The 16,144-nt window shown below is 37.7% G+C and overlaps 1 protein-coding gene and 1 long non-coding RNA gene across 3 annotated transcripts in view; both read right to left on the bottom strand.

Moving 5' to 3' along the window:
* Positions 1-16,144, bottom strand: part of LOC134679907 (syndecan) — a 572,242-nt gene that overhangs the window by 412,143 nt on the left and 143,955 nt on the right. The window lies entirely within an intron of this gene.
* On the bottom strand, positions 14,002-15,970 carry LOC134679878 (uncharacterized). 2 transcript variants are annotated; one of them, XR_010100407.1, is made up of 5 exons: positions 15,845-15,970; positions 15,603-15,754; positions 15,392-15,488; positions 14,940-15,247; positions 14,002-14,579 (listed from the first exon to the last, which is right to left on the bottom strand). It is a non-coding gene; the product is annotated as an uncharacterized LOC134679878 (long non-coding RNA). The 2 variants fall into 2 exon arrangements; XR_010100406.1 differs by having other exon boundaries at positions 14,940-15,488.

Raw genomic sequence — 16,144 nt, forward strand, 5'->3', positions numbered from 1 at the left:
TGGCGGCCGATTTTCACGTTTATCCTAGCGCGCTGAAATTTTGGTCTCGGAATCTCAGGGTCCCCTGGATTCGTATGCAAAAAAATAATAATAAAAAATCCAAGATGGCGGAAAAAATGGCCACTTTTATTTTGTATGGCAACTTTTAAACCGTTCGAGATGGGTGGGGGGTGCTGCCCAAGCACGCGAGGCCGAAGGCCGAGCTGCGGGAATGAAGTGCTCGCATGCGGACCTAGCAAAAGTACAACTTTATTTCTTTTTCCCTTTGGAAAATAAACTACTACACAATTACAACAGCACAAACAACAGCAACAACAACATTACCAACAACAAGACATCAACAACAGTACCAACAACAAACAACACGCGCACCGCGGGGCCCTAGAGCAGTTTATATCCAGTAAAAACGTACGGATACATGACGGATACGTATTCCGTTCATCCAGTATTCGATGACAAAACGGAATGTCATAATTTTACGGACCGAATTTTTTTACTGTATACTGAATACTGTGTCATATGTGAAGTCGCTCATACAACTCCATACGCCATCAATGAAAAAAAACGTATACGATAAAACGGAACAGTAAAACGGAGACCCTGTGTGAACGGGCTGTCAGTTACAAGTCACAGTAATATACAGAGCGTCCCAAGACTATGCGACATCAAGTGAAAGTACCTTAAATATCGTAGATAGGATATTTTGCTGAAAGAAGACATTATTTCAATTTAAAAAACAATTTAAACTGCATTCATAGATTTTTAAATAATTACATGGTTGAACCGGGAATCGAACCCGCTACACGAGAAAAATATGACCCTGTAGTTTTATCATGCCGATAGAAAGGCTTCATCATAAAGATTATTTTTTTCTAAATAACATAGTGTCAGAAATAAAAGGAAGACCATGAAATTTAACATTTTTAATTCAAAATTAATCAATTTCATTTATCAAATGCTCAAAATGAGTCCCATTTTGTTGAATACAAAGTCGCACTCTTTTGATTATTTCGCTAAATTTCACATCAAATGTTAAAATTCATGGTCTTCCTTTTGTTTCAGACACTATGTTATTTAGCAAAAAATAATCCTTATGATGAAGCCTTTCGGTCGGTATGATAAAACTACAGGGTGTTTTTTTTTTCTCGTGTAGCGGGTTCGATTCCCGGTTCAACCATGTAATTATTTAAAAATCGATGAATGCAGTTTAAACTGTTATTAAATTAAAAAATTTTTTTTTTTAATCTTTATTGCACAATATAACAAATAAAGTACAAATGGCGGACTTAATGCCTAGAGGCATTCTCTACCAGTCAACCACCCACGCCCATTAATGCCTTCTTTCAGCAAAATATCCTATCTACGATATTTAAGGTAATTTCCCTTGATGTCCCATAGTCTTGGGACACCCTGTATTGTAGGGTAATGAGGGTAATGCTACCCCGCACCGGCTCCCTTGAGTGAGACACTAAATTCAACAGAGTGTAGGTAATAAGCCCTTTAAGCTATCCTTTATCATACTGCCGCAGAAGGGAGGATTTTTAGAGTATATCTATCTGAATCAACCGCTTAATACCTAACAAACCGTTATCTTCCATTGGACATAAATAAAAGTCAATACGCCCCACTATATTTCATTTGTGGCCTATCTCTTTGCTCAATAGGTTAGCGAAAGGAGATATGAACACATCGTTTATATTTTAGCCTCTATAAAAACACTAATATGTCACATTTATGTGACATAACTACCATCTGGTTTTATTTATTTAAGCCAACAAGATATTAACTCATTTTTCCTTTTTTTTGTTTTTCCTGATGGTGTCTTGCACGCGGCATTACTTTCTTGGTCGCAGGAAGACCGTACCATTTATGTAGGTGTAAATAATATTGGTTTTATTATAAATTCTACAGACGTATGGTTTTTAATCACTAAATAAATACTGTAATATCACATACAGTATGTATAAGCCACGAGCGGCGCTGCCGCTAGATCATAGATGGTGCAAGACCTGAATGTGATCATATATAGGTGCCATAAATACGAAAAGGTGTAAGTCATTTAAAATTATATGCAGATAAGCTGTTCGGCCTCTAAGAAGCTATACTTACGTAGACTTATTGAAGTTGTAAATTCCCAATAAATGTCATTACAAGTTGAACCTTCATACCTCGATTACCTCGACAGTAAGGTCGATATACAAATAATTTTGTTACAAGCGTTTTATTATTTTACGATATACATGTGACATACGTACCCGACCATGACCTGGCGCGGTGCCAGAGAGGAAATTAGTCCCGTAGGGTGTAAAAACCCCTGCCAATGGCCAGCCGTGTTTTGGCTGAGATAAGAAAAAAATTGGGATGATAAATGAGAAGGAAATGAGCCGACTGCGAAAAATTTACACGTTACAAGTGGAAATCGATTTACGTCGTTTAAAGTAGGTACTTAGGTACATATTAGACTTTAAATCGGTTGACTGAAACTGTTCGAAAACCTATCTATTGCCGAACATCAATAACGTTCATATATATACCTACGTTTCGAGAAACTATATCGATCTTATCCTGCTACCATTCCAACTTTCCCCAGTTTTTTTTTTCTTGAAAAAGTATATTCTATACTTTAGACGCGTAGTAGGTTTCGTTACTTTTGATACTGACTGTACCTACACTGGCGTTCAAAAGTGCATGCAGATGTTTCAACTGTAATATTAAAGGCATTACGGTCGACATCTATCCATGCACTTTTGAACGCCACTGTATACGCCTACACCTACATACATGTGTGAAGTACATATTGTTACTGCTTCTCAAAGAGTTGTATGTTTGCCTACTTAAGATAACCATATCTAAATATATATGTAATTCTGTGTCTCTATAACAGATAACCCTTGCTCCGCGTATCTTTCGCGCGGCAAAAATAAGAGAAATCAAAACGGCCGTTCTGTTTATAGAATCATAGGGGCGCGACATGAGGCCAAATCTACGCTGCGACTGCAAATATTTAGATAAAACCAGTACATTTACTGTGTCCTCTATCTATATTAACCTATTATCTGTGTATAATAATAATCTTGACCGAAATTGTAAACATTTTTTTCGTTATAGTTGATAACGATTTTTCTGTTCAGCACAAAAGTTTGAGCCGACGATATTTAAACACCAGACCCCCACATACTTACCTTATGAAAGGAGAACCACTAGATTATCACCGCTATTTTCGCATTTTTCTGTAAATAGATCATTTTTTTTTAGTATTTCTTATGAGTGTTCCGTCGTATTTTTTATTTGAATTTTCTTACCTTTTAGCAATAAATTCTTAAAAACACACGTTGTTCGGAACTTTTATTCCTCACTTACATGTAACTAGGTATTAATGTAACTTTAATATTGGTTCACATAGGTGCCTAAATCAAGCTTTCAGACTGACTTCTAACCGAATTCTAACTAGGACGGAGCCGCGAGCACTGCTAGTTCTGTAAAAAAAACATATTTAAGCCGTGACTAAAGCGAAAGTTGCTAAATTCTCACGTAGAATTTAGTATTTTTGCACTTATTTGGAACCCTAAAAAACACATTTAAGCCGTAACTAGAGCGAAAATTGCTAAATTCTCACGTCGAATCTAGTATTTTTGCACTTATTCCTCTCTCCACTCATTATCGCGGGATTCGCAAGCGCGGCTGTAACAACACAGAGATTCGCTCAATTTTGAAATAGACTTAAATATTCATAAGGAATAATTCCACCACTGTTATTACGGGGGCTTTGAGGTTTTTAGGTGTGTTGTGTTTTAAAATGATTACTTAGGCGGGGTCATTATGAATCTGTTTCAATTTGAAGCTTTTATTATTGTTACATCATTATATTATAGCTTTTATCATTGTGGCGAATGGCAGGAGCATGCACAAGGGCGTGACGAGTGGCAAAAGACAGGGGACGCCTTTGCCCAGCAGTGGGACACAATATAGGCTACTAAAAAAATATTGTTACATGTTTATGGCGTATATATTTCCCTTGCGATATACAGAGAGGTAACGCCGCCAGTGTCATGGGGTCCATTCCGCAGTCCCACTTGTTAGAAGGGGTATTCTCATTGTAATTGATTTGGTTTTTGTAGATAACTATATTTTATAGTTTGTATTTTTATTTTATTTCTAGTTTTAATTTTAGTTTTAATATTGTATGTTTGTCTGAACTTTCGACAAGGGATATTTTTTTAAAGTCTGCCCTAATGTCCCGATTCATAGCTACACTAGGAAGCTACGCTCGTAGCGTTAAATTGTAGCCAATAGCATGGGTTTCCCTGTATGTAATGAAAATGTTTCGTGGAGGCTTAGATAATGCTAATGATAGAAGTATTAACCTTGCTGATCCAGTAGAATTGTAACTACCTTAATGTCCATACTGGTGACACTTACCTGAAACAAGAAATAATAATTATTAGAACCATATCTACAAGTACAATATAAAAGAAAATAAATAAAATAAAACTTCTAATATAAAAGTGTCAACTTGTGTAAATTTCGAAGAAAACGGGCCAAACTCTTTTGTGGTGCGCGTGCCGCGACCGCTGCAGGAGACCATCGAGTGCGCCGACTTCTGGCCGAAAGGTGTCGAGTTTCGGAGGTTCCGGGGCAAACTGCCGAATCCGACACAAGAGCAGCCGATGCAACGGAGCCACGCCGTTTTATCGTCTTAAGTTTATAAAATACATATGTATGTTAGTCTGTAAGGTATTTGTAATATGGGCCTTGTTGCCTGAATTAAATTTCTAAATAAAAATAAATAAAAACAAAATAAAAGCCGAAAAACAAAGCAAAGTGTCACCAAATTTGACGACGACGAGATATGGAAAGGAAGGTGAGGACTCATTGTGCTCTGCCATCAAACATGCATGGAGTACATACAGTACGTAAATATGTATACAATTCTCCACCTTAACCCAATGGAATAAGGTTGTAACTGTATATATATTTATGACTAACTGTATACAAATAAATCGCATTATGCGATGCGTAAAGTTATTCTTCGTCAGCGTTGCCACTTGATTAGTTTATTACACGTGTTTTCCGAACGTATATACAGGTCGTTTTTTTAGCATTAGAAAGAACTTGAAAAAAGGTAATGAGCGATCTTGACATGTCTTTTAATTGAAAAACGCTATGCTAAAAAAAACTAATTATAGAGTAAGGAAATTAGTTAATAAAGGCCAGACCACACCTGCTGCGTGTGCGCATGCACACGTCACGCAAGCGGTGCGTCTCTCATAAATGGAACCATATATTACAACGAGCAAGTGCACTTGCACGTCTACTCACACGCACCCGGTGTGCACAGACCTTTAATATCAAGATTTACTATTACTCTTAGCCAAAAAATAAAGGTAAAATAAATATAAAACCACATAATTAATGTAAAAGGTGAAATCTTGCTAATACATATTTATTTGTCTGTCAAACTCGTGAAATCAAAGAGTTCTAATTTAATTTCGTGATTTTTATCCAATCTCCTTCGGAGGCAGAAACTCATTAAAATTTATGAATGTTAAGCCTTGATCCCGAAAGTAAATTTCCAGAATTATCTTATTTTAGCATTTAGAAGGCAAACTTACGAAGGCTGTGCAAACTTCTAAAATCGCCCTGTAGATTGACAACCCTGGGAAGACTATGAATAAATGAGTGCCCTGAAATTCGCGATGGCGCACACAGGCGAAAAATCAATAAAAGTCGGACAAAACCAAAAAACTTCTAAGTAGCCCCAACAGGCAAAAACCAAGCTTAGCGGGTAGTCCAATAAACAGTGCACGCTACTCGCATAATCATTTTCATGTTAGAGTCATCTACGCGACACGTTCTCATTCCAAAGTTCGACTTGTTCAAAGGCGAATATTTTACTGCTCTGCGAGTGTTACTTATGTGCTTACTTATTTATCGTTTGCTTTCAGAAAGTTGTGATTTAATGATGGATACCTTTCTAGGAGGTAATAACCTAATTACTAATAGTTACTTTTGATAGCTATGCTTGCTTGTTTATTATAAAAAAAAATAAGTGTAATGTCTTGTATTTTTTGCACATTGTTCAACTTCACCAAGGAGAAAAGTACAACTTCCTGATAGATCCGGTTTTGATATTATCAATTTTAGAAACTACAGAACTTGGGTTTTAACATACAACCATTATTTTATGCGACCTTACGCGACGTTTTAACAAAATTTTCATTTTAATCGATGACTAGTGTAATCAAGCATGAGCGCTCAGTCACATTTTTTTTAGGCAAATGGCTATGGAAAAGACTTTTAGTGTCTTCCGATCCTTATATAACAGGACTAAGAAAATTGGGTAGTAAAAAGTCGCTTCCCATATGCCAAAATGTTTTAAATCTTTTAGAAGAACCAGATATTATGATCAAAATTTAATAAAATGTCATAATATAATTGTAATTATGTTTTTATTAGTTGGCAAACCTGCATTAATACGATTTCTATAATAATCCTGAATGTTTAGGTTTTGTCCGACTTTTATTGATTTTTCGCCTGTGTGTGGCGTCCCGTCGCGCCGCGCAATTATACAAAACGTAAATAGAAACACGTCAACAAATGCATAAATAATACATTCATGATACGAAATGGGGTTAGACCAAGAAAAATCTGCAGTAATTCGACAGCCCAGGCAGTGCAAGTGTTATTTATACGTCATGATTTTATAGAAGTTTGACGTTTAAAATAACATTTGCACTGCGTGGGCTATAAAAATCGCTGTAGACTTTTCTTGGTCTAACTCTAAAGGTTTCAAGATTTTAAAATATCCTTTGTAGGTACTTAGTAGATTTTTGAAAACGGATTTCCAAACTTTTGACAGTCCGTTTCATGTTTCTTCTGATTTTGAAGGGGTTCGGAAAATGAACTTAAAAATAAGCTGTCTTTATGGGATTTTTTTTATTTTTTACATATATCGCATGAATGCAAAACTAGAAGCACGTACTCATCAGTAACCATTAGTAAATCTATCAAGTTAGATCTGATTCATTTTAAAGCACTACTTTAAAATGAATTTAAGCATACTTTGGGAGCGTAAACTTCAATCGGCAAAAAAATCGTAATATGTATATATAAAACTTATGTCAGTTTCAGACATTTGTTTACCAGTTTTGATAGTTATTCTATTATATTTATAATTTTATAAATGAGTAAGCTTTAAAAAAATATTTGTGCTGTACCAGTTTCAAACAAGCCATTCTAGCTTCACTTTGCTTGTTAGTTAGTTTCAATCTACCCGTAATAAGCATTAATATTTATTCATCAAATACAAATACAAAGTCAATCTTAAAATCTACTTAAATAATTTACATGCAATTTCCTAACTTAAAATCTAAACATATTACTAATATACTATCCTACTTACACTATCAGCCCCATTCCGACCCCCACCCAGCCCAAAAGTGCCAAAGATGCTAGCGGCATTACCGCGCTGGATGGCAAGCGATATCTGTTGGACTAGATAGGAGCCTGAACGGGGATCGCCTCCTCTGTCACGTAGACGCCGCCCCAAGTCTCTAATCAACCTCTTGGCCTCCGAACACCACGGCCCCGCAGTTTCCACCGCGACCGGAACAAAATCGTACGCTGGTTCCAGGTTGGCGTATTTTAATCGCTTGAGCCTCGCGGCATTTGCCGCGGCTGCGCCTGCCAGCCGGCTACCGGGAGCAACATGAGTAGGCGCAAAAGTACTCACGCAGGTTGCATCCCAGAGCAAGCAGCGGCCTTTGGCCCACGGAACCAGCGTTAAGCCGTCCGGGCGCTTCCCGTCTGTACGGCTTAAGCCTTGAGGCTCCAGAATGCAAGGCACGTTCGCCGAGACCATGGTGCGACGTATCAAATCATTGATCGCATGGTGTCTCGGGAACCGCCCTGCAGCCCGGGAGCAGCTCAAGCCGTGGTGCCCATTCGCTTCCACCGCCATTCCACATATACAGCGATGGGGCTCGCACACCTTGGAACCCAGCCGTAAGGCGACTCCTACTCTCAGGGTGTCGTTGTCGAGTAGGGTCCCCAAATGTGGCGAAGGCAGTGCCTGCAACCAGGCCCCTGATTCAGGTTGCCCCACCGCTTTAAGCCGAGCCACATCTTCAATCCTGCCCGCTTGAGCCAGCAATTGCGAATATGTTTGCTCGCACAAGATGTCGTCCCAGAGTCTCTGTGAAGCAGGGTTGTCCGGGTGCGTCCCTCCAGACGACCGAGTCGACCACTCGTCAAGGGCCTCCTGCAGGAAAGGAAGGCAGATGTTGCCACTGTTCATGGAGAGAATCTTCGCCACAAGGCCCGCCGAAGCATGAGAGGAAGCAAGGAACGAGACAACTCCAATGTCATGCATACGACGGATACCTAAACCCCCATACCGAATGGGGAGTGTTGCTTGGTGCCATTGTTCATCGACCAATTGGATGTTTAATAGACCTTCCAGACCCTGTTTGAGCACGGTGTCGTAGTCCTCTGTGTCTTGCTTAAACATCCAAGTGGGCGCCGTCCGCAGAGAATAAGTTATGCGCGGCATCGAGAAACAGTTACGCAGTAGCGTAAGAGATACATGCGCCGATAGATGCTTTAAACGTTCAAAGGAAGACCCCAAAGCGGATGTCTTTGCCTGAAGCATCGAACTTACACCTTCAGGAAAAATTGGCGCACCAAGAAGACCAAAAGATGCCTTACTAATAACCTTTACGCCCGGCAGCAAAGATTCAAATTTGGACAAGGTGCTTAACGCCAGGGGGCTGCAAGCATACAACTCACACTTTGAGGAACTCACCTCCAACCCAATAGCTCGTAGTGCTGGCAAAAGCTTGGCAACGTCATTAAATACGACATCAGAGTCACCTCCTAAGGTCCCATCGTCTAAGTACCAGACATTCAGAGGCGACTCTAATGCCGCTATCAGACTTTGGATTGCCAGACAAAATACGAGAGGCCCCAATGGATCGCCCTGTTGTGCTCCGACCTGTGAGGCGATTACAGTGCCCTCATAAAAAAGGTTGCTTTTAAAGGCGTAGCACTGAAAAAGAAATGGATACAGGTGGGGGGTGCGAAGTTTTACTTGCTGTAGAATTACATCCCTTTCGACAGAATTAAATGCATTTTTCAAGTCTAGTTTCACGATGACAGTATCGCTGTGCTCGTGCTTCATTGAAAAATGCCTTGTCGCGTGGATTGCCGCCTCGCACCCCAAAGGTGTACCAAAACCTACCTGGCAAGGCTGGAGGTAGGCCGCCATCTCCTCTCTGACAGAACGGCAACCCAATTTGGCAACAAGTCGTCTAAAAGTAGTACCAATGGCGATTGGTCTAATGCCCCCGTCCTTCTTTTCCAAAGCGCATAATGACGCGCCGTACAGGTACGGACAAACCAGGGGATTGAGCATGCCGCGCAGAAGGAAATTGCACAGCTTAGCCAAGGACTCTAGCAATTTGAATCCATTATCCCCTGCACTGGAAGAGACGAGCTCCTTTAAGTGCTGAGGGCGCAATCCATCCAGACCTGACGCAGACCCATTGTAAAAAGAGTCAATGGCATTCTTCACATCCGCAACTGAAACTGTAAGAAATTGACTTGAAAGGTCTGGCTCTGGAGGGTAAGCAAGTTGCCTAGATGGCGAGGGATGCTTGTTTCTCAAGGCTTCCAATGTATCCGCGCTCGACGGGGCAAGGGAAGAATCGGACAACAATATGCGTACCGCGCCTCTTAAGTCCCCATCATGGACTTTCGCCTCGATCGTGCGGTAGACTGATCTAGGCTTTTGGTTTGCTTCCTCAGGAAAATACACATTCAGGTCAGCAATGTTGTTTTTGACCTTCGAAGTTAACGACTTAGACGTGCTACTGTCAGGAACTCTAAGGGCAGTAAAGGAGAATGCAAGCAGCGCAAACCAATCATCAACTTCGTTTGAACGCAAACAGGCCTCAATTAACGCACACAGTCTGCCCGCCGCGAGATTCCTGGCGCCTCTGGGGATATGCTTCAAAACCCGCACGCTCTTCTTCAGTCCCGGAAGGCTCTGTAAGCCAATGCTATTATCAGAACTTAAATTAGAAGAGGACGCCAAAGACGACGCTGTCTGTGGCGCCTGCATACTATTAGGCGCTGGGGGAGGGCAAACAGGCGACGTGCCTCTGGCAACCTGATCGCCATGGACTTTGCCGATATGCACGTTCAAACCTCGTTGACCCTTAAATTGGCGGGCTCGGGGGCCTTGGGGGCAGTATGGACAAAAGAGTGTAACCACCGTGGGCGACGTGCCGGGGGCGGCATCTATAGGGTTTTGTAGTGACATTGGAACAGTTATCGAATTACTAAAAATAATATAAGCAGTTACAAATTAGCATGTCTAGAAAAATCAACCTAAATTATACAATTACATATAAAAACCGTATGTCAGCTTGATTTGTCACATAAAAACACATACATTTGCACAAACTATTGTAAATTATTGAGAATAAATTAGGTAAAAAGAGAAAAATAACATGTCATTAAAAAATAAATTAAATACTTAAATTAACCAAATATGTAAATTCTAATCCTAGAAATAAGTTGTCATGCACCTCCCAAATACAAACAAGATCGAGTTTTAATTTATCACACATAAAAAAATAATTGAATACTTTCTAATAAAATCTCTTACAGTATACTATTACTACTCGTTACATTGGTACATTACAACAAAAAAACATAAATACAATTAATATTGCAAAAAAAGAAGAGAAAAAAAAGGCCTAATAAAAATGTACACAGAAAATATAAAAAAAAAAATTAAAAAATTAAAACAAATAATTTGAACCACAACAAAGATTTGAACCCGGAGCGCTAGTGACTTAGAACAATATCACCGGCCGATGTTTCCACGGGACCACCGCAGCTATCGTACAACTCGCCGAAATACGCCTTCATGAGATGGTATATAGGTTGCAGCACTTGCAGTGATAACGGCGGGCTCTCGGCGCCTAAGTTGTAAACCCACCCGCCAATCAGCACAAAATAAAACCTTGATTGTATCCGAACTGCACTTCAGAGCTAACCCGGTTAGTCACCGCTAATAACGTCTCGCCAGCTCGTAGTTATAATAATTATAAGCGTTGACGTCGCGCCGTGATATGAAGTATCTGATCCAGTTTCAAAAGTGTTTGTGATGCGATCCTGTTTGTGATTGAAAATGTTTGTGATGCACAATGACCTGCCGCACAAAAAGACACTGTTTGGCTTCACACCTGGGACTTAATGAAAATCCAATAACACCGCAGGTTAGTAAGCACTTAAGCGTATCACTACTTGTAGCCACAGAGTTATTTTCGTCCAAAATTATTTACTGCCGACGGATTAAACGGAGACGATGTTCTCCGTGGCGCCTTTTTTTTTTTTTTTTTTTTTTTAATTCCTCCTCCTCTGTAAACGTAGCTAACTTTATATACCAATTCGCAAAGTAACATGTTATAGCATAGTGGTGAGATCTGTACAGTGTACGTGACATATGAGTGACGTTTGGGAAACAATTGCGAATCGCAATTCAGCGTTCTGGAAGACAAGTGCCTCGTAATGTGAACTAAGAGCTAAGCTTGCTAAGAGGGATGTGGGATCTTGTATTGTGCGGAATGTGGACTGTCAGACACAGAAACAGTGTAAGATTAAGACGGAGACCTTTAATTAAGTTAATTAAGAGTTCCTATTATTTTACAATGAGTTTTTGTACCACGTTGGTGGCAATTAGCTTGATGGTAGAAGGTGGTTAGAATTAGTGCTCCACTGCTGGGCAAAGGCCTTTCCCGTTGATGACCACAACTCCCGTAAAAATCAATTTTTCACAATGAACATAGGATTTGTATTCATAGAGTAATTCATTCATTCAGGCCTTCAACATCTTGACAGATGTATTATGCAGCGTCCGTAAGCGAGGAACAACGTCTCTCGTGGCAGTATAAGCCAATGCGGGACCGGCATTTGCGACTGCATTTGTGGCAGCTGAAGCAGGGAGCCATGTCGGCATCATCAGGTGGATTGTGCCTCTGTGGCAAGGTCTTGGAACCACGCGTTGTCGTGAATTTCGAGACCTTTCGCGATGGTAAGAGTAATTAGGTACACAATATCCCAAATCAATATATAGGATTTGCATTCATAGAGTAATTACATGTAATTAGGTAGGTATTACACAATATCCCCATCAATCGATCCCTACACCAAATACAAAACCGGTAAATCACCGTAAAGCGGCAGTGCACCGGCCATATTTGTTTACCGTTCATAATTAATTAGATAGTTAAAATTCCGGCAATTCATCATAGTCAGTGACACGGCATTTTGCAAGTTCGTTATTAACGTTCAGCTAATCTGTGGAACAATGGCCGTATTGCCTGAATTATGGTCGATTTGTTTAGAGAAAATAACAATATTACAGCTTAGTGGCATGTATACATACACTGTTAAAAATATTCAGGGAATTTTACATAATTTTAGGGCAACTTTCGTTGCCCTAACTTTTCTGTATTTTTACATAATTATGTAATTTTACAAGGCGTATGTAATTTTACATATCGACCTGATTTCATTATTATGTAATTTTACATTTATGTAATTTTACATAATCAAACAAATTGCCGGTTATGTAAAATTACATTTATGTAATTTTACATAATCATACTGTCAGATATGTAAAAATCTCACTTATGTAATTTTACATAATCTGTAAAAACTCATTTATGTAATTTTACATATCCGTAAAATTTCACTTACGTACTTTTACATTTTTTTCGGTAATATTACAGGGTAATTGTATGTTTTGTTACAAATTTCGTATGTATAAATACATAAAGTTTGTGTATTAGTAATGATTTTTATGTATGATTACATTTTATTCAGTAATATTACCGAATTATTATGTATTTTGTTACAGATTTCATGTGTGAAATTACACCAACTTAATGTATTATTAATGTTTTTTGAGTATTTTTACTTTTTATTCGGTAACATTACACAATTATTATGTGTTTTGTTACAGATTTCGTATGTAAAAATACATTAAGTTTTTGTATTATTAATGATACTTTATGTATATTTACATTGTATTTGGTAATATCACAGAAGTAATATGTGTTTTATTACAGATTTCGTATGTGAATTTACACAAAGTACATGTATTATTAATGATTTTTTTAAGTATTTTTCCTTTTTATTCGGGAATATTACCGAATTATTATGTATTTTGTTACAGATTTCGTCTGTAAAATTACACAAACTTTATTTATTATTAATGTTTTTTTAAGTATATTTACTTTTTATTCAGTAATATTACAAAATTATTGTGTTTTATTACAGTTTGCGTATGTGATTTTACCACAAACTTTATGTATTTTTAATGATTTTTAAGTATTTTTCCATTTTATTCGGTAATATTACTGATACAATTTATGTATTTTTACATAAGAAAACTGTGATTTTAAATATGGGCAAGGTAAAATTACTTGTTGTTTGTGTATTATTACCTGTAAAATTAGGTAATATTTCATGTTATTAGGGGATATTTTTCTGTAAAATTCAATACAAATTCTGTACATTTACGGTAATTCTCCGGATTTAGTTATTAACCATTCGTTAGTTTTTTTTCTTATGTATTTTAATTAATGCAGCCTGTCTGCAGACTGCATTTATTAAAGTACATAAGAAAACAAATACCAACTTGCTAATAGCAAAATCCTGAGAATTATCGATAGCATGTAAATGTACAAAATTTGTATTGAATTCTTTAGGAAATATCGCCTACTAACATGTAAAACGAACTAATTTTATCAGTCATAATATACAAACAACAAGCAATTTACAGTTTGGAGGTTATTTAATAAAAGTAGTAGTAGTAGTAGTAGTAATCACTTTATTGTACACAACACAGGTTTACAAAATTAAATTACAGTAATGGAAGTACAAAGGCGAACTTATCCCTATAAGTCCTTATCCTTATAAAAAACAAAATTACAAAGAAATAAATTTATTGAATTTCACACACTCAAATTATAGAGCACACGCGTATATACACGTCTACGTGCATATTATTATTATTTATTCTGTGACAGAGTACAAAAAGTAGAAGACATATACGACACTATAAATTATATCTTATGTACATAAGTACTTCTTATGAATTAGTCTTATAAAAGTTTCGGTTAATAAGGCCTATGTGAATCTAATGCGTGAAACCTATACCATTTCAAGTAACGAATTGTCTGAAAATGTTTGTTACTGACATTAATTATAGTTAGTTTTTTTAGCATTAGAAAGAACTTGCAAGAAGTTAAGCGATCTTGACATGTCTTTTAATTGAAAAACGCTTTTTAAAAATCAAAAACTATTACTTATGACTTCCTTCTTTAGGATTTATTTTAATAAAAATATACCTTTGTATAAATTCTAATGTGTTTTGACAGTCCACTGGATATTCCATATTCAAGTTGCAGTAAGCCGCCATCAATAGTTGTAACGACGTAGGCAGAATCTGTTTCGCTAACAATCGTTTTTTCTACCAGCAAGTAATATAATTATATTTTCATTATCTGTGGACAAAAAACATAATGGTTAAAACAGGTAATATAATAGGCCCCCAAATTTAATACTTCCTCCTCAAATAAGATAATTTATCGTATTACGTTAAGTGGCACTACTAGTGAGTAAGGGTACAAGTCTCGGGCAGCGCAGTTTTAAAAGGGTGTAAGTTCCATGCCCCTTTTACAACTAAGCTGCGCGACACTTGTACCCTTTTTCACTAGGGCCACAGGTTTATTCAATACATTTACGTTTTAACACTGTATGTTTCATATAGATTATATTATGATTAATTATAAATTATATGAAACATACAGTGTTATGCTTCGCAGGTAAGGCATTTTATCATTGTAATAATAATTAAGTCTCACCTAAAAATACAATGTTAGGCGCAGCTATTTCGGATAGCTCTGCAACTTGAACCCTGGTTAATGGTTCCTGGAAAAGAAAAAGTTAATAAGATTAGTAAATGGAACTACTATATTTAGGATGGTACCTCATCTGGAAGAAAATGGATTATGAATTATATCTTGGGTATTGCTCTCCCTCTATGTGACGGATGATCAAAATAGCGTGGGCCTATGTTGCACCAAACCTGAGTTCCACTAGGTACAGCCAGGGTTCAGCATCAGCTCTATCTTGTCAACTTCAAGCGTCAAATTTTTAAATTGACATCATACTGCAAAATAAATGTGGTTTGAGTCAGCACATTAATGCTTAACAGTAGGTATCCAATTATAGTCTATTCTACAATACACTACATTCTACAATTACACAAAAAATATTTCATTACGAAAAGTCAAATTAATTTAGATTTACTCACCTTTTTCAATGATATTTTTTAAAGTTGGGTCCATTATTGGAACAGCTTTCTTGATTGTTTGGTCTACTGACCAAATTTTAATAACGGGCATGTTTTACTGTAAGAGAATAACACAATTTATTAGTGTTGGTGACTATTTAATTAACCTACACAATCAAGCATGTACTAATATCGTTTTAAATTTAGATGTACTTAGCTAATAAATACTTACATTTTTTTAATGGCATACGACGAAAGCGGCTGCTCCAAGATTTTGTAGATCAGGTCTGATCCACCCTGGACGTGGACAGGACACGATATCAACTGGACTTTGTAAAGGACGCCGAGGAAACCGTTACAAAAAAGGTGAACCGCGAACCCTTTCTGGAAGTACATAACGTTTTGAGGTCTAATGCAGATTTCACTAGATATTCGATGCAAGAAAGTAAAGGTATATCTAATACTTATATTTACCTGTTTTCTTGTATGCTATCTCCAATTTATTTACACGTTTACACAAGTACTACGTTCTACGCACAGCGAGTGAGCGAGCGCCATTTTGATGTGAACTCATGAACTGCGCAGCGCACAGCGCAGCTACGGGGGGGGTGCGCCTGACTAGCGATCGCGTGATCCATGTAGCTCGCGCGCCATTGGCGCGCGTTATAATATTGATCCGTGATTGGGTGTGTGCTAGTGCCGCACAAAATTCGTCCAATCCGCGAGTGCTAACGGATATGAATTCATATTTGAAGATTTATAGTTTATTTTTCG

This window comes from Cydia fagiglandana, chromosome 3, assembly GCF_963556715.1.
Source record: "Cydia fagiglandana chromosome 3, ilCydFagi1.1, whole genome shotgun sequence".
Taxonomy (NCBI): Eukaryota; Metazoa; Arthropoda; class Insecta; order Lepidoptera; family Tortricidae; genus Cydia; species Cydia fagiglandana.